The sequence below is a fragment of the Symphalangus syndactylus genome, chromosome 4 (genome assembly GCF_028878055.3).
Source record: "Symphalangus syndactylus isolate Jambi chromosome 4, NHGRI_mSymSyn1-v2.1_pri, whole genome shotgun sequence".
In the NCBI taxonomy this organism is placed as follows: domain Eukaryota; kingdom Metazoa; phylum Chordata; class Mammalia; order Primates; family Hylobatidae; genus Symphalangus; species Symphalangus syndactylus.
Window position 1 is genome coordinate 113,615,829 of NC_072426.2, and position 24,556 is coordinate 113,640,384.

At 41.6% G+C, this 24,556-nt stretch overlaps 1 protein-coding gene and 2 long non-coding RNA genes across 5 annotated transcripts in view; 2 read left to right on the plus strand and 1 right to left on the minus strand.

Moving 5' to 3' along the window:
• The window catches only part of MAML3 (mastermind like transcriptional coactivator 3), a 441,377-nt gene that overhangs the window by 411,876 nt on the left and 4,945 nt on the right, over positions 1-24,556 (minus strand). Inside the window, exon 1 of one of the 3 annotated variants that reach the window (XM_063638210.1) lies at positions 2,025-2,907. The exons of the other annotated variants lie outside the window; for them this stretch is intronic. The gene's annotated coding sequence lies outside the window, so the exon portion shown is untranslated. Of the gene's footprint in view, positions 1-2,024; positions 2,908-24,556 lie in introns of those variants that run through there. 3 annotated transcript variants of the gene reach the window in all.
• On the plus strand, positions 3,005-7,083 carry LOC129481076 (uncharacterized). Its single transcript, XR_008657249.2, has 2 exons — positions 3,005-3,173; positions 6,762-7,083. It is a non-coding gene; the product is annotated as an uncharacterized lncRNA (long non-coding RNA).
• Positions 8,439-23,775, plus strand: LOC129481077 (uncharacterized). Its single transcript, XR_008657250.2, has 4 exons — positions 8,439-8,528; positions 12,037-12,196; positions 19,407-19,467; positions 22,819-23,775. It is a non-coding gene; the product is annotated as an uncharacterized lncRNA (long non-coding RNA).

A 24,556-nucleotide genomic window follows, 5' to 3' on the forward strand; every position in this document is an offset into this window, starting at 1 on the left:
AGATGACAGAGGCCCTATATCCAATGCCAAGAGTCAGATGCTACAGCGCAGAAGCAACAAATTCTTCCAAAAGAGATGATTCATACAAATTAATTGTTTTCTAATGTCCTTTAATTATAATTAAAGAGTTTGAGCATCGACTTTGGTTTTTTAATTAAGCCCAACTTTAGCTTATTTTTCTATATTCTGAAATTTAGACATTCAATTCATATATGTTCTATTAAAAGACATGTCAACTTATATCAGAATATAAATTAATATTAACACATATAAATGATACATACTAAAGAACATTTTTAAACAAAATAAAAGCTACTCAAATGTGTATAATATGAAACAATGAAGAATTCACCACAAAAAGTAATTTATTGGAGCCAGGTGCAGTGGTACATGCCTGTAGTTCCAGCTACTTGGGAGGCTGAGGCAGGAGGATTGCTTGAGCCCAGGAGTTTGAGGCCAGCCTGGAAACACAGCAAGACATTGTCTCTAATTTTCTTTAAAACTGACTTTTAATTTAAAAACTTTACAAAAGTAATTTCAAAAAAAACAAAGATGTTTAAAAATGTATTGGTAATCACATGACTTTATTCTTATTTGTCCTTTGCAAGAATCCAGATTATATGACACATATATACTTACTCATGCACAAGGCAAACTGACTGACCACATCACTCCTATGCAGAGGAGAAGGTACAGGTTTTTTGTTTGTCTCTTTGTTTTGTAGAGAGACAGGGTCTCTCTATGTAGCCCAGGCTGGTCTCAAACTCCTGACCTCAAGTGATCCTCCAGCCTTGGCCTCCCAAAGTGCTGGAATTACAGGCATAAGCCACAGTGCCCAGCCATAAGGTACAGGTGTTTTTTGGTGTTGTTTTGAGACAAAGTCTTGCTCTGTTGCCCAGGCTGGAGTACAGTGGTGCAATCTTGGCTCACTGCAACCTCCGCCTCCCGGATTCAAGCAATTCTCCTGCCTCAACCTCCTGAGTAGCTGGGATTACAGGCACGTGCCACCACACCAGCTAATTTTTGTATTTTTAATAGAGACAGAGTTTCACCATGTTGGTCAGGCTGGTCTCGAACTCCTGACCTCGTGATCCACCCGCCTCGGCTTCCCAAAGTGCTGGGATTACAGGCGTAAGCCACCATGCCTGGCCAAGGTACAGGTGTTAAAGAGGCAATACCATTATTTCATTTAATGGGCCCTCTTTTAAAAGAATAATAACAATAATAAAGGACTGTAATAAGCATTGTTAAAAAAAAAATACAAGGAAGCCACACATATTCAAGGCATTCCAACCCCCAAAAGGTTTACCAACTACTTGAAGGGGCCCCTCTTGAATGTGGGGTCTCTTCCCTCATACACATGCTGTTTCTTCCTCAGTCAAGTCAGCCCCTCCTCTTCCATACTTTTCATCCACTGCCTCTACTTACACCATCCTATTATAAACCCTCTAACAAAAAGCCAGGAGCTTCCAGTTGCCAAATCCCAGGAGACTGGCCCTTATCTTGCTGCATGTGATTATGCTGACTATATTCTCCTTAGTGTTCACTACACCACTCTCCTGGTGCTCCTCGCCAACTGGACTGTTCCTTTTTCATCTCCTTTGAAGGATCTCCTCCTTCAGAAATACACTGAATCTTGTGTTCCCCAAAGTTCCTGCCATTGTTCTTCTCTTTTCCTGCTATATGTGCTTTGCCAATTTCATCCACTCTGAAATTTCAGCCGTCTGCAATGTCTATACCCGCAACCCAGACCTCTGGCTAAACTCTAGTCCTATACATCCAAATGACTACCGGACATCCCTTCAGAATGGACCATAAACACACCCATTAAACGTCGCATGTCCAAAACCAAACATCTTCCCTCCAAAACCTAAGACTCTTCCTAAATTGGCTAGTGACACCATTTTCCAAGCCAGAAAACTGGAAGTCATCCCTGATTTCTCTCAGTCCCCCCTGTCTACTCAATGGACTCATTAATATATTTTGAAAATGGTCTCTTATCTCCATCTCTACCCACTACTCACCTACTTGAAGCCCTTCAACATCTTCTGCTGAGTATTCTGTAACATCTTCACCAACCTCCCTCCATCCAGTCTTGGTCTCAAACCTGTCTTTCATATGGTCATGATGACATCACACCCTCATTTCTAATCCTTTGATGGTTTCTCTTCTGCTATGTCATAGGGCTTATGCTTCTGAGCGTGGCAGATAAGGCCCTCTGCGTCCTAATGCCTTGCCTCTCTCACCAGCCTCTTCTCCCACCACTTTATGTCCTGAGCTTTCTGTTTCAACAACACCAAAACACTCATGATTCCCTGCTCATGCGCTGTGTTTTGTACCTTCATCCTCCATCCATGGAGCCCTCACGTTCTTGCAGGGGAGAGGCAGTAACCCAGATGGTTGTCACTTCAATGTTCAGCCCAGCATCTGGCTCCTAAGAGGTGCCATGTGACCAGTCAGTGATAAATGATGGGAGACAGTATATGGTATGTCCAAAAGGAGTGACAGATAGAAAGTGTGGAGGGAATTTGGACTCACATTGATAGTCACTGCAATGGGGCCTAAACATGCAAAGCACCTTCCACACGAGAAGTACAGAGAGCCAGCAAAAGCTCAACTCTTCCATCTAACAAGCACCACAAACCCAGAGTCATGCTCTACTTTTTTGGAGAAAACATGTTGGCTTCCCACTGAGCCTGCCATCATGAGACACAATAGTGGGCATCTTGGTGGTTTGCTAATAATAACAGCTGGTATTTATAGAAGTCTCACTGTGGATCCAGAACTGTACTGAAAATTCTACAAGAGCTGTGTCTTTCAGTCCTCACATCAACACTATGAGGAAGGAACTACTGTTACCCCTGCTTTACAGGTGGGGAAATGAGGCCCAGATATCAAGTAGCTGTACTAAAAGCACAGAGATTTAACCTGCTGGACCTTATCCACCAGAACACAAGCAAACCTCCATATATATTTTACTTACTTCCCAAAATTTTATGTGTACATCAAGAGCTGATCATAAATAGAAGGTCAAAGTGACCTATTGTGACATCAAACCTTGGAGCCACTTTAATGTGACTTCACTAAATTGCCTTCATCCAGTGCCTCACAGACAGCATCCCAGCACATCATGGAGACCTAAGTGACAGAACAGGCAGCTCCTCTTCTCCCTGGTGAGACCCCTTCTGCTGTGCCCTGGCTCTCTTTTGCCCCTCATTTGTCCATATTCCTCTCTGGTTTGCCCCAAACTCCTCCTTCCACCTTCAATTAAGACAGGTGCTTTAGAGCAATACGAGGTAAGATCTCTTCTTCATAAAAACAGAGAACTCATCACACCTCAGGAGGTGCAGAAGCCAAAAATACTCATAGGTTCAAGAAGAGTTTAGGTACAGTCACAGATGAGAGAAGATGAGGGCAGTATGGAGCTCAGAGAAGAACCATGTGCCGAGGAACAATATGCAGGGCTAAAAATCAACTAAGTCCATGGACATGTATGGAGCACCTGCAATATCCAAAGTACTATTTCAGACCCAGCAGCACCCCTGCCTTTAAGGAACGCCAAGCTCTGACCACTGCTTGGGTTCTGTTAGGGAATGTCAGCTCAGAGCTCCCCGTGGGCAACGGGATCTATGCAGCAGGAGTATCCTTCTAACACCAAGGACTTGGAGCTCTTGGAAAGGCACTCTGTGTGAAAAAAAAGGGTGCACCCATGCAGGCTATCCCCACACAAAGGCAGCTGCTGTGGTCCTCTAGATGTGTGCTCAAGCCCAGAGAAGATTTTGACTGTGGCCATATGGGAGGGGAACAAATAGATAAAGTAGACAGTACATCTTCACAACAACCATCGCTAGTGGGCCATATGCAGGGCAAGGGAAAGAACTAACACCCGGGCAAGCCAGAAGCATCTCCCTGTCCTTAAGGTCAGGGCAGAATGGAGAGACCCAGGCAAGGAGTAAATGGAACAAGTAACAACTAGGTGTGAACCTTCAAGATTTCCCTTCCATCATGCTCCACTAGCACAGGTAGTCTTCCGAAGACCTAAATCCATTGGTCTCCTCCTAGGACCAACATCGAGAGGTCATCAGAGTCGTAGTCACACAGCCTCAGGAGCAATAATGTCCAGGTTTGAATCCCTGTTCCACCATTCATTAACTGTGACAAATCATCAAAACTCTCGGGGGACTCAGTAGCCTCATCTTTTAAATGGAAACAATAATTAGAAGAGCCTCAGAAGGTCGTTGTGAAAACTGAAAGAGATGATAACATGCAAAGCATTTAAAAGTGTCTCACACTCAGAAAATGTGAGCTGTTAGTATTATCACTTTTTTCCATCAATGGGACCGCGGAAGCCCCCTTCTAGGCATGACAAATTCGGGACCCCACATAGATGCTATACGCAGGAATAACTTAGAACACCAGTTGTCCCATTTGAAGGTCAAACCAAAATTCTACAAAGAAGGTGATTCTAAATCCCCCCTACCCCCAATTCTTACGCATACCTTCTTTGAATGAGACAGTTATTTTTGATCAAACTAAATCAAAACTGATTTCAGCTGCAGCACATAGTTTTAAAGAGTAAAGCAGAAGAGCAGGTAGATTTTGCCTGCTTGATAATTTCCCCTGGTTCTCTGAAAAGACAGGCTGAGTCTTAGTCTGCCAGAGAGACCAAACGTGTAGAAACGAAAGGAAGAACAGAAGTTTTCAGGCTGATGAGCAATCCATACAGCAACGAAAAGACCCCAAGTCTAACTGGTGATTAAGAATCAAAACAAAACGGCCGGGCACGGTGGCTCAAGCCTGTAATCCCAGCACCTTGGAAGGCCAAGGCGGGTGGATCACGAGGTCATGAAATCAAGACCAGCCTGGCCAACATGGTGAAACCCCGTCTCTACTAAAAATACAAAAATTAGCCTGGCATGGTGGCGTGCACCTGTAGTCCCAGCTATTCAGGAGGCTAAGGCAGGAGACTCACTTGAACCCAGGAGGCAGAGGTTTCAGTGAACCAAGATTGCGCCACTGCACTCCAGCCTGGGCGACCTGAGTGAAACTCCATCTCAAAAAAAAAAAAAAAGAATCAAAACAAAACAACTTAATATTTGTTACTATTTTAATGAATCTGCAATGGTGGAAAAGGCACCAATAATAAATCTAGGTGTTAGCAGAGGCACAGACATAATCACCGGATAAGAAAGTTAACTTGGGAAAAAACCTTCTGTTTCCAAACTTAAACCAAATAGGTACTCTTTTTGTTTTTTAATTGTGGCATGGGGCAAACAGTTTATCCGTGCATCTCAGCAGAATCACTATGTAATCCTCAGGCCAAAAACAGACATGAACCCTTAGAATTGAAGGAACAATGTCTATGTTTACAGAATATTGTTTGCACATATCGTGAGTCCTATAGGTTGGCCCATTTTCTCACCCCCATAATTTTATCTGCCCAAATGCATATTTCTAAAAGAAGTTCAACTAAAAGTGGTACAATATTATGTTGTATGAGATAGTCTCCTAGGAAGAAATTGAGAGTCTAAAAAATTGTTCTGAGGGTCACCTATCTGCTACAAAGGCCTGAAAACTGCAGTTTATAAAATAATTTTTAAAAACTGATTAAAATCTTTCGGGTATTATTTGGCCTTGCTGAAAGAAGGGTTTGACTTAAAAATCATTTAGAAATTGCATTTTTAAAAGTATGCCTTGGTTTCACCATTGGGTAGCAGATGGATAAGTGTAACTGAAAGACAAGAAAAGTGGCCCCAACTAACCAGAAGAAAAGCTTACAGCCTAGCTTACAAGCCATATTACAAGATGCTAGCCCTGAAATTCAGGACTAATGCTGTAATTAATAAGGATATGATGAAATAGTCAATATTATGCAGGTTCATTCAAGAAACATTTATCGAGTTCCTCCTATGAGTCAGATCCAAACCTTGCTTTCAAGTTGCTCACCACCCAGCACTGGCCACTCACCCGTAAGCAACACAGGACAACCGCCACGTCATGTATAAGGTGCTAGGAGAGCATGGGGAAAGGGAAGACCCAGGTTCTAAACAGAGAGGACCAGCGGAATTAGGAAAAATCCCTTCACATCTTGCTGATTAACCCTAATTCTACTCACCTTACTTCCAAGCAGGGCGCATGCACATACACATTCAATTAATAAACTATTATCTGCTGGCCAAAACCCTCCAATCATTTCAGTGAAGGTCAAGCCGTCTTTTGTTTCTGTAGTGGTGGAGGCCTCTAGGTAGCCAGGAAGAAGGATGCAGATACTCCTAGGATTTAAGGTAGTACCAATATGGCCATGCAAAGTTACTAAAAATTTGAAATCTGTTTCCTTCCACTGTAATGTGCCCTTAAAAGTCAACTGAATCAAACCTTGAGTTGTGTGGTCCTAAAAGATGAAGTGACTTGCTCAAGGTCACAAAGTTCATTGTAGCAGTGGTAAGGGAGTAGAGGGAAGAGCTCCGCACAAGAGGTGGGCTCACTTCTCCTGCAGACCTCCATACTACTTCTGCTGTAGAACTTAGTACAGAGGCAGAAGGTACCTTGGAATTTGTGCGGAACCACAAAGATGCTTTAGAAGGTAACAAGCCAGGAAGGAAAAGTAGAATGGAATTTCTACAAGCTATCTCTAAGAAAAGTGGAGAAACTTTCCCTCTCACCATTTCAAAAACTAATTCTGGGTAATAGTCAACATCCAATGTCACCTACCATTCCTTGCTCTTACTATTTCATTTTTTTTCCCTCCCTCTTCCATCTAGCTCTCCCCTCCATGGCCCATCTCATCCACCTCTGCCATCTCCATGTCCAAGTTCAGGGGCAGCAGTGGTATGTGATGTTGGCAGCGGTGCCCAAACATCAGCAATCAGCCTACTGCTGTCCCAGCACCAAGCCAGGGGCTGTGAAGGGTGAAGGAGAAGGCTCTTTGGGTCATCTGACCCTGGCTTCCACTCAAAATGAGACACCAGGGTGTTCCCCACCCACATACATTCAGGATTGCTGTCTTCAATCTCTATTTGAGACATCAGAGATGTCATCATTTCCATATGCTTCTCCTAATAAAGTAACATCCATTTAAAGGCACTGCGGTCATGAGTGTGTATGTGCGGCAATTGGATAAACAGGTCTTGTTCACCACACAGAGGTGCGTGGGTGAAGCCTACACCCATGCAATCACTGTCCTTAGGCCCGGCCCACATTCGGCAGCTTGTATGGACCTCTTACTGGTACACATGCTCCTGCAATGGCAAGTCGAAGAATACAGAAAAGGAGGAGAGGCACGGTCCACGAATGCTCGTTCTCCCTTGCCCTTCTCTCTTGTAAGAACAGAGTGAATCCACAAGGAGCTCAGTAAAAAACTGGAAAAAGGGAAGTTCTTATTAGTGTGTTGACACTCGTTGCAAAGCTTGGCCTATCTCAACAAGTCACTTTACTTTCCCATTCCCGTATAACTGGTCCCTCATAGACAAAGAAAGGAAAAACAAAGATCACTCTCAGATACCTGTGCTTCTCACAGCTGTGCAGTCAAGACAAGGAAAAAAACACCTTTTCTAACTTCCTCTAGCACTAACTGGAAACTCTGGACTTTGGGGAGGCTATTAGAAAAAGGTTAAATATGAGACTAGATAATGATATACCAAGGGACCCATGTCAGGGCTGTTTGAACACTACTCAGAAGCAATTGCTGTTGACAGTTGGCGACCACTTTAAAAGAGCTCCAAAGAAGGCAACGTCTGCAAGCAAATGCCTTCGTGGTGCCCTGGGAGGAGCAGGCTGAAGACTTCTTACTTTGCACGAACATCCCTGAAAACATTTGTTCACTGTTCTGTAATTCAAAGATTACTAGGTACACATATCCAGTAATTATTCCCTATATGCAGCATATTTTCTTATATTGTTCTTGCTTTAATTTTAGTTTCACAAAGACATAGCTTTACATATGCAGCTGTACCCTCCCCTTTCCTTTCAATGAGAGCTGTAGAGGTTTTTGGTCTACATCTTGAAACTTCCTATTTCATTTATTCTGAACAAATTGGTCAGTCCACTCTTTAATATTATTGTGTTGATAAGAGTTTATTACAAAATGTGAGTGCTCACTATAAGTACTATCAAAAATATGTTGAAGATTATTTTGATACTTGTATTTATTTTAAAAGGAGGGGAGAACAGAGATGGATTTTTTTTTTTTTTTTTTTTTTTTTGAGACGGAGCCTCGCTCTGTCGCCCAGGCTGGAGTGCAGTGGCGCAATCTCGGCTCACTGCAAGCTCCGCCTCCCGGGTTCACGCCATTCTCGCGCCTCAGCCTTTCCGAGTAGGTGGGACCACAGGCGCCCGCCACCACGCCCGGCTAATTTTTTGTATTTTTAGTAGAGACGGGGTTTCACCGTGGTCTCGATCTCCTGACCTCGTGATCCGCCCGCCTCGGCCTCCCAAAGTGCTGGGACCACAAGCGTGAGCCACCGCGCCCGGCCCAGAGATGGATTTCTATCAAAAGGAGCCACTATGTGCTGTTACATGCCATATACACGGTAAATATTTATTTACAGTGTTTGAGTAGGTTAAAATAAAAGCCAAGAAAAAGAAAAAAAGAGAGTTTACTTTAAAAGTCCTATTTGTGTAACTTAAAAATTAGTATGTAACTCTTTCCTGAACCTAAAACTACAGTGGTCCTGCCTTATAAAATTTGTACCATTACCCAAAGCACCTTGTGGTATCAATTACAGGGTTATGAACATCCAGCCACTAAAGCTATCTGATTGGCTTAATGTCCCCTGGTGCTTTATAATGATAACTACATAGTATATAATTACACAGTCCCCAAAAGATACTTATAATTGAATCACAGGGCATTTTTTGAATGTTTGGGATGGCAATTAGAGGACCACAAAGTGATAGTATTGCAACTCTCACCAGCTAGAATGTAAATGAAGCACCCTAAAATTCAATTATAAGAGTCCTTCAGGGATTAAATAATTATAATACAAATCACATGGAGGGGCAAGTTTTTTTTTTAATTGAACTGTGCCCATAACCGTCCAAGATTATATTTCCTAATAGTCTGTAAAACAACATAGCTACATTTTCAGATTCCTATTTCTTCATCCAAATGGAAAACCTGTAACAAAGGTAGAATAGTCAAAAACCTGTTTCTTCTTTTACTTTGCCACCTACTTATTTGGTGACCGAGTAAGTGAGCTAGGTCTCACTGTCGCTCCATTCATCCTATAAACATGCTGTATAATCAGAACGTCTGTCTCATTCTGTAAACATAAAATGGCTATATGTATATGGATATTTACAAATTTAATTAAACAGAAACAAGGATACTTCATCTATTTGATTTTTTACCCATTCTTAACACCCCAAAATGTCTGATCATTTTTACCCTCACCATTTTCCTCTTTCTCCAACTTTCTTATTCCACACTCATCCCTTCTGCCATCTCTCCCATTTCTCCCTCCAGGGAGGTTGTGACAGTTGTATTAAAACCTCCAGGACTGGCTATCTATGACTGGCTCCACAGTGCTCAGGGCAAGAAGAGTCAACTGTAGGCCTTTTGTGGCTCATTATCTTCTTGCTTCCATTTCTTAAACGGAGAATATGTAGATTGGTCCCCTACTTAGGAAGTACGGGGAAAGTAAAACCAGAAATACTTCCCCTAACTTTGACTCATATAAGCACATTAAGGAAAGGAAAGGTTGAAAGGATGGTCCCACACTCAAGGAACTTGTACAACCAAGTCAAGAGAGGCAAGTCAAGAAGAAAACGGAACCCCAATCATTTCTCCAGATGCTCTGAATCACCTCCAGGGCACAGGCATAGATGTTCCCCAACCCTGAATGCTACAGCAAGTGCATATCCACTTACAGCAGATTTGTAAATAGATCTATTCTCCACTTAAAAACATTTTTTCAAGACCAGTGATTAAAAATGTAAAAACTAAAGCCTGAAAAAATATCAGTTCCCCTTGCAGAGCCCAGTGTTAAAATATAAACTCCGATGAGTGATTAGAAAAACACCACAGAAATAAATATACATATACATACATGTGTATTTTTTTCCAGTAGATTTTGGCCTTTTAATGACATTTGTTCATGAGAAAAAGAAATTCGCTTGTCCCAGCACCATAACCCCATCAACCTTCATGGGTGTTCTGCAAAAAAAAGGTCCCATAGAGACCAAGAATATGGTGACATTTGGTGCTCTTCGATCAGAGTGTGAATATCACCCGTTTTCTCCTTTTAGCTCTTGCAATAAAAATATTCTCAGGCACGAATCACAATGGCACGGGCTACAGCCCCTCCTCATGGAGTGTGATTCTCTCTGAGCCTCGCCTTCTGCTGCGTTTGAAGGAACCTCTCCCAGGACCGAGTAGCCCTGCTGGATCATCCTTTGCACTTTGGAATCAAAAGAAAAGAAACCAGAATGGGTGTCCATAACTACAGAGGTGTTGAAGTCATAAAGGGCTCAGGAGGATGGTGCAACTCTGGCCACAGTGGAGCACACTCACAGGGCAGCCAAGGAGACCCCTCTGGAGGAAAGTGGAGTTAATTAGCCTTTTTATGCACATACACATGCCGGCTTCACACATTTAAAAAATAGACCCATGCTCAGCAAAAGGCCTATTTTAACACTGTCTTGTAAAAACCACATAGACGGATACTCTATCTCCTTTCTAGCAGCAACCCTGGCTCTAGACACTTGCTGATTTTAGCTATTTAAGCCTTAAGAATAAAGACGTCATGTGCAAAGTGCTCTGAAAAGCATTAAAAACAAAACAACTTTCACTCCTACAAGAAGTACTGAGCACCAATGAATTAACGCATCTAATAATTAATTGGCATCCTTGGAGGAAACTGTCCCTCTGTAATGTAGCCACTGGGCTGCTGTGAAAAAAGATTCCAATTTATATTTGTTGAACAAATGATTTGATTAGTGACCAAAGTAAGGAGGAGTGAATGTTTTCCAAGCATGAGCTTTTCCACATGGCCTGGGTCAGCCACCGTACAGCAAGGCTGGCATGGGGCCAAGAGCCCTCTTGCCAATGAGACTAGAAGTCTCTGAAGAGCCACCATACACCCAATGCTGAGAGAGTTCCCCAAACAAAAGCCAGCCGCGGAGTTCAACAACTGGCTTGCCATGGCACCATATGCTCCACAATATTGTCCTGCTGCAACAGTGGGGCCTGTCTTCAGTGTCCCCATGTGCTGCACAGCTGTCAGCCCAGGAGCTGTTTTATCATTATTTTCACTGTTTTATTACTTTTCTGGGAATTCAAATCAGTGTAACCACGCTTGATGCACCGGTGAAAAATGGTATCTCCCTCCCCCTTCTCCTTCAACCTAATGAATTGCCTTTTTTTCATATCAAAGAGTAATGAGCACCAAACCACATAATATTTATTCATGGAACAAAAGACCTAAGAATGGGGTGGCAGGAAGAGGAGCAACTCCTGGGTGTGGACAGAAGAAAAGCTGGACGTTATAACAGAGCCCCTCACACTGATGTCTGGTGACACTGGGTTCAATTTATAGGGAAATCCAAACCTTTCCACTCTCCCCACTCATTCCTGGGAGGGGCTTCCTTCAAGCAATTCCCTAGTTCATGTGTAGAGACCCTGCTGCTGAGAGGTGGCAGGAGCCAAATGTAATTGATCCCATAGCCTTGACTGTGAAGTGTCTGCACATTTTATTTTTCAGTGAAAATTCCCCTAAAAAGCCTCCTCTTGCCTCTCATAAGCAATAAGCCCAGTATATCCCAGAATGTTCTAGATACATCCCTTTCCCCCCCACATATTATCGTGACCTCCATTGTGGATGAGGGCATAATTTAACCCAGGGAGAAAGGGCTGCAGAAATAATGGCGATACTGGAGCCTTGTTTATCTCAGATGACATGAATCTTAACTCTCCCCACTTTGTGCCATAATCAATCTCTTACACTTTGTCAAGTTTTCTTATTAGTCCAGAAAACACAAAATAATGTATAACAGTAGGAATAATTTAACCTAACCCATGGTTAATGTCCCTCTTTATAGACATGGGCAGTGTTTAATCATTCCCTTTGCAAAGCATCCCCAAATTGGGAGAGGCTGGATGGATGACTAAGTCAAGTTGGTGCAAAATGAGTCACGTTTCTTGAAGGTCACTTCCCCAAATGTATGAGCCACCAAAGGGAAAGGAAAACTATTTCTTAAGGTAAGCTAGCTATTAAACAAAGATTCCTCAAAAAATGATAAACAATGATGCTAAGAAAGAGGTTAAAGGGCTATGTGAATAACCTTAGGAAATTTAGCACCAGTGGCTGGGTTGCTTTTTCTTCCTCCCATTTTATTATTCAGTATTTTGAATTTCTCCATTTAAAAATTCTATTTTGAAAATTTTAAAGGGAGTTTTTTGTTGTTTTTTTTTTTGAGATGCAGTCTCGCTCTTTCGCCCAGGCCGGACTGCAGTGGAGCGATCCCCCTCACTGCAAGCTCCGCCTCCCGGGTTCATGCCATTCTCCTGCCTCAGCCTCCTGAGTAGCTGGGACTACAGGCGCCCGCCACCACGCCCGGCTAAATTTTTGTATTTTTAGTAGAGACGGGGTTTCACCGTGTTAGCCAAAATGGTCTCGATCTCCTGACCTCGTGATCCGCCCGCCTCGGCCTCCCAAAATGCTGGGATTACAGGCGTGAGCCACCGCGCCCGGCCTAAAGATTTTTTAAACTATAAACAAAGTTTAAATTTTTTCAAAAAGTCACAAAAGTAGTCACTTCTTCCTACAACCTGTGCCACCCATATGGTTGTGGGTTTTAACGTTGAAAATTTTCTTTCTAGATAATTTTCCTCAAGCCCAGTAATCAAATATTTTTCTAAGCAATCCTCTTGCTTCTTCCTCCTACAGTCTCATTTCTGTAAGTCTGTCAAAGCTAATTATCTCGCTCCTCAAATTTATTGCTCTTCAGTGTATCATAAACACATATATTACAAAAAGTTGAAGAAAACAAGTGTGCATTGCACTTTGAAGGAAAAGATAGACATAAATATTCAAAGTACGCACTATCTTTGTTCATAGAGTAATGAAAATGGCATTAGAAAAAGTGGATGAGAATATCAAAGCCAGCCAATCCTCCTTTCTTCTTCCATATATGGTGGTCCCCACCCCCAGAAGTCAATACCAGAAACTCCTACACCATTACTTCAGAATAAAGAGGAAAGCAAAGTTCTCTAGTTTGCAATCCTTTGACATTCCAGACCACAGATAAACACGAACCCTACCAAACCAGTAACACAAACAACCTGTGCCTCCGTGGAGGGCACGAAGGCATGATTCTCACAGGCACACACTATCATTAAGCTCCTTTACTTGAAACTACTGTTACATCTTTCTGAGCCTTCCAATTCCAATCTCAACCACAAACTGAAAGTTAATAAAAAGCCCCTGAATGATTCATATTAAATCCTTTAAATCTAAGAACAGGAGCCAACACTAAAAAAACAATACCCCATTTAAATTTCAATAGCCTGAATGCCAGACATCCCTGATTGTCACATTTCGTCACCCACCAAGTCACCATTTCATGTTGCTAGTTCACTGTGGGCTCCAGACATATTCCACTCTAACAAATACAACTTGCCAGAAGTATTTCTGAGTGTGGTTATTTACGATTTTCACGAACAACTTTTTCAAATATTCCTTCAATAGGTTCTAAGAATTAAGCAGCATGAAATCCAAATCTAAAATCATTGTCTCCATGCTTCATTGAAGAAAATGAACGTGAAAAAATCCAATAGCAGCTGCAAACCATTTAAGAATTCCTAGTTAAACTGCAAAATACATTTTCAACCATTTAGCTATAACAACTTCTAAACTGAGAAAGTTGCTTCTTTATATAAACCACCTCTGTTTACCAAACATCAGAGAATCTCCGGGCAGAGGGCTACTGCAGGATGGGAATAGTAAGAGAATGTTACAACCCACGAGGTGCTGATCTGCACACACCACCATGAGGAAATACCTTAAGTGATTAAAGACAAACGCCACCTGCATGCTTGGCAAAGGAGTCCACTGCTATTGCCACACACTCTCCCTAGTGAGAGAGGGGAAAGGATGGACTGAAATCCCACAGTGGATTAGAACTGGGGACAAAAGGAGCCAGGAACAGAAGATGGCAGCATAGGAAGGGAACGTTATGCTTTGCCCCAGCCGGGAACTCTGGCAGTATTATCACTTAGGCATCTTGAAGCCCAAACTCAAGAATAAAGAATTAAAATTTCATATCTTCTTTGACTTAGTATCCAGAAAATTTTGTTGAATTCTGACATATGTCAAATTTCTTTGCGTATATGTTAACAAGATACTCCTATTTATAAATTCATATGGCTATTTGGCTATTCTGTCAAAATTAGCCTTTAGGCCAGGCACAGTGGCTCATGCCTGTAATTCCAACACTTTGAGAGGCCAAGGCAGGAGGATCGCTTGAGATCAGGAGTTTGAGACCAGCCTGGGCAACACAGTGAGAAACCATCTCTACAAAAAATTTTAAAAATTAGCCGGGCATGGTGGCGCGCACCTGTAGTCCCAGCTACTCAGGAGGCTGAAGAAGGAGAATCCCTTGAGCCCAGGAGTTGGAGGCTGCAGTGAGCTAAGATGGTGCCACTGCACTCTAGCCTGGGTGACAGAGCAAGCCCCTGTTGTCTTTTTTTTTTTTTTCTTTTGAGACAGAGTCTCACTCTGTTGCCCAGGCTGGAATAGTCTTGAAACTTTGCCACATTTTTCTTTAAAGAAACGGTCTGAAACACTCACTTTTTGAGTTACACTAAAAACAAAAATCCAGCTGGGCACAGTGGCTCATGCCTATCAACCTAGCACTTTGGGAGTCTAAGGCAGGAGGATAGTTTAAAACAGGGGTTTGAGACCAGCCTGGGCAACAAAGGGAGACCCTGTCTCTTAACAACAACAACAACAAAATCCATAGTAAGGTTAAGATTTGATTTTAGTCGTTTATTACTTCTTATAAATTATCTCCGGACTCTTTCAAATAAAAATAAAATGTTTTCCAAAGGAATTAGAAATTAGATGTTCATTGCAACAGCTGTAATCTCAATAGTCTTTGGAAAATAGTTTTTATCTAATAGTTGTTATAATTAGATAGCTATGAAATAACTAGTAGTCAAAACATTTAGATAACCATTTATCTATAATCAATATAAAGAGAAGTGTACTTCATGCAAAATGCAAGACAGTTGTCTACCTTGCGTATAGGTGAAAGTCATCCTAGAAAGAAAACATTCTAGTGCTAGAAATAAAAGAAATAGAACCATGAAATATTAGAAGCAAACACACAAAAAATAAGATGGCACTCCTCAGAGGGACAGTAGAGTAGCTAAACTAAAGAATTAAGGAAAAGTTATAGGTTGAAATTTTATTGCATGACCAGAGCAGCACCTTTAAGAATCTCTTTATTTGGGGCCGGGTGCGGTGGCTCATGCCTATAATCCCAGCACTTTGGGGGGTCAAGGCAGGTGGATCACGAGGTCAGGAGTTCAAGACCAGCCTGGCCAGTATGGTGAAACCCCGTCTCTACTAAAAATACAAAAAAATTAGCCGGGCATGGTGGCACGCACCTGTAGTCCCAGCTACTCAGAAGGCTGAGGCAGGAGAATTGCTTGAACCCCGGAGGCAGAGGTTGTAGTGAGTGAAGATCGCGCCACTGCACTCCAGCCTGGGCGACAGGGCGAGACTCCGTCTCAAAAAAAAAAAAAAAAAAGAGAATCTCTTAATTTATCATACTGGATGGCCTAGGTGCAAGATTAAGAGAGAAGTTTTTAATTTTATGTACACAACCAACTTTTGCTATTTAAGCCACTGAAACAGAAGGCACCTAGCTATCTATGGAATGAGGAAGCCCCCTTCCCTAAAGCTTACAGTGAGCACATAGCTGCATTAACTTAGCTAGCCAAAGGTTCAGAATAAAGAAGGAAGCAGTAAGATGCTATGGGCCCAGCTAAATGGCAAAAAAAATGGCTAAACCAAATCTAGATCATAAATTGAAGCATAATACTAGTTTACTGGAATCATTTGGTAGAGAATGACATATAAAGTTTAGGCGCCGAATCACGTACATTCCCACCTTTGGTTTTTCTCTCTGGGTCAAATCATTGCCACATGCACCTCGTACAAGGTTCCAGGTCCTATTCTCACTGTCACAAAGGTGGAACATGACGTGGTGGGAAAGGAGATGGGGAGAGGAGAAACACTCAAGGCCAGGGGTATGTGAGGCCAGGAGACAGCAAAGTTGGGGACCTCATCATAGAACAGTGGGGCCTGGCAAGAACCAGCACTACCATGTCCCTGAATTGTGGCTCCTGTTCAGACCAATAAAGGAAAGTCAAATAGATGAGAACTGCCCTTTGGGAAAACACGGCTATTTAGAAAATGCAGTTGCTCGGACAACCTTTTCAAGAAGAAACACTGCAGTCAGGTGAAGGCAGAAAAATGTAGTAGCCAAGAGCACAGATTCTGGAGCCAGGTTGCCCCAGCTACTATAAAAATGTAGACGATAATTATTATTATTATCTTAGCGTAAGGGAGCTGCTATGCCAAAGGGAAAGCAAAATAACTAAGAACTCTGATGAAGGGCAGTCTTCAGACCACTGCAGCACCTGTGTGTAATGAAAACTGATAGGACTTCTCACTGTCTCAACAAATGCTATAAGGTGCCTGTCGAAGCAAGTCCATTTTGATGCATTTTCTACAGTTGGCCAGGTCAGCAGGTTGTTATTACCGTGTTACACAGATGACTGGATTAGTCAGGGTAATTTAACCTGTAGGAAGTGGCAACTCACAGACCTGAGATTTTTATGACCACTCCAATCTGCACCCACGAACACCCCAGGTTCTGTATCACTCACTGAAATACAGTTCGCAAATAAAGCCATATAATCATGCCTGTGAAACACAAAGCTCAGGAAAGGTAAAAAGAACCACAAAATTGTTCAAGGAAGTGAATTTCCCACTTTCATAGAATGAACAGGACCTGGTTGAGCAGGTTCCTCCTTCAGTAAAACCTCTTTAAGGGCCAGCTGAGAAAAAGGAACGTCACTCCTGTAAGATGTGTTAATTGCCAAATACACAGCCTTTAAAAACTAGTAATGTTCTGTGCAAAGACCAACACTAGTTACTAGAGTTGATACTTTTTTAAGCCATATTGTTAAGGAGACATAATTATCATTTGCCCTAAAATGGGCTGTAATAAGATTCAGGTGCTATATTAAACCATATTAGATTAAGAGATTTTTCCGCCAACTTTTTTCTCTTTATACATATCTATAGAAAGAACCCTAAATCTGTGCTACAGAAATGCTCACATATGTACAAGGATATATGGATAAGGATGTTCATTACAGAAACATTTAATTAGCAAAAAATAAGAAACCACCAAAGTATCAATCAATAGAGAATCATTCAATAAATTATGAAATGGTCACAATACGGAATGCTATATAGCCGTTAAAAAGGATAAGTTGAGGATCTATATGTACCAACTTGGATGGCTCTCTAAAATATATGAAAGAGAAAAGTGTATTTCAGACAAGTATACATAATATGATTCCATTTATGTAGAAAAAATGAATATGTGATTATGTACAATATGTACAACATATAATATATATGTAAATGAACAGAAGAGGGTCTGGAGAAAGAGATTCCAGACTGTAGTTACTTCTGAGAAAGGAAATAACATTGAGGGGAGGAATTCAGTCACTTCTTAACCTATTTACTTTCATTTAGTAATTTATTCAACAAATATTTAGAGTTCCTCCTATGTACAGGTAGGTCCTTTCAAGTCATAGAAATATAATAATGAATAGACAAAGTCCCTGTCTCTCTCCAATGTTCCAGCCAAATGAACAACTTTTGCTGGGACAGTTCTACTCAGCAAAGCAGCCTATTTCATCTTTGAACAGCTTAAATTTTCATAAGATTGGCTTTTTAAATATATCTATTAAACCACAACCTGGATCCTAATAACTGTCAACAAGATCCTAAATTTATCCCCTTGAAGCCATACAGAGCACATCTAATCCCTTCTTCAAGTGACAGTCCCTCAAATATTTTAAGAAAGCAATCCTATCACCCCCTAAATCAGACTAAACACCTCCAGGTCTTCCAATTGTTCTTCCTGTGACATCGTTTCAAGACTTTGCACCTTCCTGCATGCTTCTTTCTAAATGTTCTCCTCTTTGTCTAGTTTCCTCTAAAAGTTCAGTGTCAAGCCATGATCATGATGCTACAAGTGTCACCTAGTCCCAAAAACAAGGGAGGAAAGAAAGACAATGATCTGCCTCATTTTTAACAACTATACCATACCTTAATCTTATTCCCCACCACACCAACTAATCCTCTCCTCTGCACAGTTTTATTTGAAATGAATTTTGTTACACAAAGCAACGCTTGCAAGAAGATACAAAGCATCTAACGCCCTTAGGATTTTCCTACGTTCGTTTTTTTAAGTGTTTCCATCTACATGTCTAATAAGACAACAAATACCATTTCACAAAACTAATTTGAAATGTGAAACTATGTCCTGCTGTAGTCCAGTGAGAATAAGGACGTCCTGTTCACCACTGCATCCCCAGTGGCTAGAACAGTGCCCAACGTGCAGCAGTTGCTCAGTACATGTTCAGGAGACGTTGGCTTGTGCACGAGTGAAATAAGCCTCAAATCACTCAACTTTAAGTCTGCATTTGGGCAGAAGGCAACAACTAAGTGAAATGAAAGTCACCCATTAAAATATGCCTAGCATTTGTGCAGCACCATAAGGTGTTCAGGACTTTTACATATACTAACTCGTTGATCAATGACTCTGTGAGGTAAAAAGAATGACAACTGGCCAGGCACGGTGGCTCACGCCTGTAATCCTAGCACTTTGGAAGGCCGAAGTGGGCGGATCATGAGGTCAGGAGTTCAAGACCAGCCTGACCAACATGGTGAAACCCCGTCTCTACTAAAAATACAAAAATTAGCCGGGCGTGGCGGTGGGCGCCTGTAATCCCAGCTACTCGGGAGGCTGAGGCAGGAGAATCGCTTCAACCCAGGAGGTGGAGGTTGCAGTGAGCTGAGATCATACCACTGCACTGTAGCCTGGGCGACAGAGCAAGACTCCGTCTCAAAAAAAGACAAGAATTCACCTTTCTGACAGGCAAGAAGAGGTAACAATCTTGAAGTAAACAGCCAGAACATCATACTACAAGGCCAGCTAGGATGGCGCTGCCATGCAACACAGCAGTCCTCTAACTTCTTCCCAGGCATCCTTCACCTCATCGCTGCACCTCTGCCTCTCTCTGCTCTTCAAGTAATGATGTTTTTAAAAAGCTGAGAGTAATGCCACATGTGTAAACCCAACTTCTTTCATATTTTCAGAACCCTAGGAGAGCTCCTTGTTTAAAGCAGGGCCCCTCACCGCAGCAATATTTTGGATCAGGTAATTCTTTGTTATGGGTGTAATCTGTTGTAGGATATTAGTAGAATCCCTTCCTTCTACCCACTTCTACCCCTGCCTTCTAGACACCTGTAGCAGCCCTCCAGCTGTGACAACCAAAAATGTCTCCCTACATTGCCAAATGTTCCTGGGGTAGGGCCAAACCTCTACCAGTTAATAATCAATGAACTAAGGCCGGGCTCAGTGGCTCATGCCTGTAATCCCAACACTTTGGAAGGCCGAGACCGGCAGATTGCCTAAGTTCAGGAGTTTGAGACCAGCCTGGGAAACACAGCAAAAACCCATCTCTACCAAAAAAAACCAAAAATTAGCTGGGAGTGGTAACGAGCACCTGTAGTCCCAGCTACTCGGAAGGCTGAGGAAGGGGAATTGCTCGAACCTGGGAGGTGGATCGTGCCACTGCACTCCAGCCTGGGTGACAGAGCGAGACCCTGTCTCCAAAAAAAAGGAAAACCAAAAAACAAACAAAAAAAAGATTAAAGGAATCCTACAGTAAATCCATTCACATGGCAGTAGTAATAATTTAAGAGAGCATGGAAATATTTCAGGAACATGATTTGCTTTCCAGGTACAAACGATATAGCCATTAGCTCTTAAAAATATATATTCGAGTTTCAGTAAGTTCTCCAAGTTCAGAATAGGTTACTAAAAGCATGCTTTACTTCTGTAAATTCCCAAAGAACCAGGATATAGTCTGTTTACCCACACCTGCTCTCACGTCTCTCTCCTCTGATATCCATTCTAGGTGATGCCTCCAAAATGCTCATCCCTTGTTGCTTCTCCTACCTTACCACTAGTTCAAGGCTTTTACTGGGTACCCAGCCTTTTAGATTCACTCTCAATCACTGAGCTACTTTCAGCATCTAATAAAGAAAAATAACCAACCAGAGTGAGAATAAAGGGCACAAGCAGAGCATGTCTTTCACAGCTGTGCAATCCTTTTGAGTCACAGCTGCAACCCAGGTTGAATCTACACAAATAGACTTAGAGCACTTCGGCCTTTTCCTTTGAAGAGATAGAAGCCCCTGTCCAGACGTGCTCTGGAGGTGGAGAAAGATGTTGGGAAAGGGAAGGAGAGATACACAGCAGTGTAACCTAATAAGCTCCTTTACCCATGGAAGTAAACGCTGTTAACAGTTGAGGGGTGGAGGGTCCATAAACATGAAATGATACACAACCAGATTCTACTCAACAGGATGGCAATAAAAGGAGTTAGGAAAATTCTGGAAGTTGGTAGTTAAAAACTAAATATTTCACTTAAGTTTTCTACAGTTGTTAAGCCATTGTGAAGGGGGGATGAATGTTAGTTATTAGCATTTTAAAAGGTTCTACTTCAGCATAAAGGTCATTTCCAACCAATGGGAGGTCCAATATAATTAAAAGGTGCCTAAATTATTATTGAGGAATCACTTTCTTTATGTCAGAGGAAGTACTGCAAGCCTTTTAAGATTTTTTTGTTTTGTTTTTTTGAGACGGGGTCTCGCTCTGTCACCAGGCTGGAGTGCAGTGGCACTATCTCAGCTCACTGCAAACTCCGCCACCCTGGTTCAAGCAATTCTCCTGCCTCAGTCTCCCGAGTAGCCGGGATCATAGACATGCGCCACCATGCCCGGCTAATTTTTGTATTTTTAGTAGAGATGGGGTTTCACCATGTTGGTCAGGCTGGTTTCGAACTCCTGACCTCGTGATCCGCCCGCTCGGCCTCCCAAAGTGCTGGGATTACAAGCGTAAGCCACTGCGCCTGGCCTTTTTTTTTTCTTTGAGAAGGAGTTTTACTCTTGTTGCCCAGGCTGCAGTGCAATGGCACAATCTCGGCTCACTGCAACCTCCACCTCCCAGGTTCAAGCAATTCTCCTGCCTCAGCCTCTCAAGTAGCTGGGATTACAGGCGTGTACCACCATGCTCAGCTAATTTTTGTATTTTAGTAGTTTCACCACGTTGGTAGGCTGGTCTCAAACTCCTGACCTCAATTAATCTACCGGTCTCGGCCTCCCATAGTGCTGGGATTACAGGTATGAGCCCCTGTGCCCGGCCACCTTTTGAGATTTTTTTATTAAATTTCTCCAAGAATAGTATACACAGCTTGCCATAGTAGTAGCTTCCTGCTCCTATCCATGTGTGCATGTGGCCCTCAGACAACGCTGAATGCTGTGCTTCTGTCCCAAATGGAGAAAAGAACTCAAAATCCCCTCCACTGTTTAACAGATGGAATTGCCAAGTAGACTTTAAAAAAAGTGTGCTCCGTCTCTGATCCACTGAATGGAACCCCATGATCTTTAAGTATTTATTATATAGCAGGCCCTCAACTCCATTTTCTGTGTAATTTTATCTAACCCTATTTTTTTTTGTTCTTTAAACTTCCTTAGATTTAAACAACAAAAAAAATTAAACTAAATTAATCAGTTCTTGGTGACAGCTGATTTTTCAGAAGCTACATTTCCAAGTCACAAAACTGAATAGTGAATTTTTGGAATCTGTCTGGAAAGCAGGCTGTATTTGTAATAAAAATTTAATTTGTGGGGGAATCCTGTAATTTTGGAGCAGTCAACTGCAAATTAACTTATTTTGCAGATACCAATGTCAAATTGGTTTGAAACAACAGGAAAGTAAAGCATATTACAATATTTTCCTTAAAAATCATGGAAAGGCGATATAACACCCTGAAGCCTGAAACTGCTGTCATTAGCACCAATGACTATACTGATTTTTAAAAATCTGCCGGGCGCGGTGGCTCACACCTGTAATCCCAGCACTTTGGGAGGCTGAGGTGGACAGATCACAAGGTCAGGAAATCGACACCATTCTGGCCAACATGGTAAAACCCATCTCTACTAAAATACAAAAAATTAGCCGAGCGTGGTGGTACATGCCTGTAGTCCCAGCTACTCGGAAGGCTGAGGCAGGGGAATCACTTGAACCCAGGAGGCAGAGCTTGCAGTGAGCCGAGATTGCACCACTTCACTCCAGCCTGACGGCAGAGTGAGACTCCATCTCAAAAAAAAAAAAAAAAAAAAATTCTGTTATCCCCTTGAATCTGGCTAGAATAATACTGAAAATCTACAGAGAATATATATTGTCAAAGTCTTGTATGCAAGAGCGTGATTTAGTATTTTAACTTCCATGAAACACTATGGACAATGTACCAATGCTGCTGAATGAATGAATGAAATTAGAAACTCAGTCTTTATTATTTGTGCTAAGTAAGAATAAAGGCAAATCCATACTAAATCCAAAATGGTATTGTATCTGATTGTTTCATTAGTTCTGAGAGTCAGGAGCACCAAAATTAATTTTTTTCTCTTCTTACTGCTTCTTCCCACTCTTTGATAACAGTGTTAAAGATCACTGAAAAGACCAAAAGGTTGGCAGCAGGTGAGGGAAGGAAAAACAAAGCAAGCAGCCAGAGGATCTGCAAACTCAATAATCAGCCTTTGAATAGAGTGAAAAATGTAAAGCTATTTGGGAGACTTAAAAGGTAAACACTATGAAAAACCTGACAGTGAGTTTTAAATATGTTCCTCTTTATAAGAGTCTGACGTCTGATTGATTGATTTCACAGTTCTCCAAGATGGGTAATGTGGAAAAAGACAACAGAATTTAGCCTTTTTAAGCTCAAGAGTATAAGAGAGGACTGTTACTTAACAAACAGGGAACAGTAATCACACAAGTACTTCAAATATATCCAAGAATTACTATCTAACATGTAAAACAGGTTCTTACACTGGATCCCTTCTATGACACACCAGGGTGAGTGAATGAATATATGTGTGTGTGTGTGCACGTGCATGCGTGAGAGAGAGAAATGCCTCATATTCCTATCTCAACCAAATGGGCAGGAAAACTTCTTTAACAACAGTTGGCTATTAGTCTCACAGCGATATTCAGAAAATAACTCTATATAACTCTATTTTAATGTTAAACTTCTCATCCTTCTTCTTCCAGAGATGTCAGTAAACTATGTACCAGGACTGCCCATTTTTCTCCTATCAGGTGGCAGAAAACTTGAAAAAGATTCTGAAGTTTGCCCTTATAAGTCTAAGGAGACAGGATAGAAAGTATCAAGCATACTATCTTCCTGAAAACTTGGCTTTCCCTGGGAAGGAACTCAGCTTGAAGAGCATTTTGTAGATTATGATTAATGCTTAACTAACTCTGCTTCTACTTTTCTGACCACTGGCTGCCAGTACTAAATAAAATGTGCCACAACCAAAGAACATAACAGAATTAAATATGTATTGGACCTTAAAAAATGCTTCTTGAGAATTAAAAGAAAAAAATACATATGAAGGACAGAAAAAATTAAATTTCAAAAAGTTTTCCACAAACTTAAGGCACACTGTGTTAGGCAATGGAAAGCGTTCCGAAAGACAGTCTGTCCTGTTACCCATGCTAGCGGCAGAACAGGATAAGCCGAAGAAAAGGTTATCAAAGGGAAGATGTAGAAATAGCTTGGTAATACGAGTTTGCCAAAAAAATTGATACAGAGCCAGTAATTTACCATCAATAGGGTAAGAAATGGGAAGCCAGATTCATGTATAAGGAAATTTAGCAGTGGACTAATATGTTGACATTTCCTGAATCTATTCCAGGAATGGATGGAACATTTTGGATGGGTTGTAGTTGTCTCCAGTACTCGGTAATAACACGTTTATTGTCAAACGCATGTTATGAATTTTTTGTGACAAGCTCTTCAGAACAGGGGTCATCTAGATTTATGCAGTCTATAAGCTGTATATAAATTAAGCACACTCTGAAAGTTACGATAGTGCTAATATAGCGAAGAGGTCATGAAAATAATATGGGTCTTATCTAAGTCAAGTAAGACTATCACCATTTTAAAATTTTGAAAACTGTGCACTGTCATGCTTTTTGATGTGCCTGCTCAGCTTGAAAATGAACTTGTCAATTGAAATTTACCTTAAAATTTTAACCAGGACCTCAGTTCCAAATACAGCAAATAAACAATGCCCCCTTTTGTTACCACAAATAATGCAAAGCTATCTTTTCAACTGAGGCTCTCTGATAGGTGAAGTCAATAATTTTCACCAAGTCTTTGAGGGGAAGAAAAAAA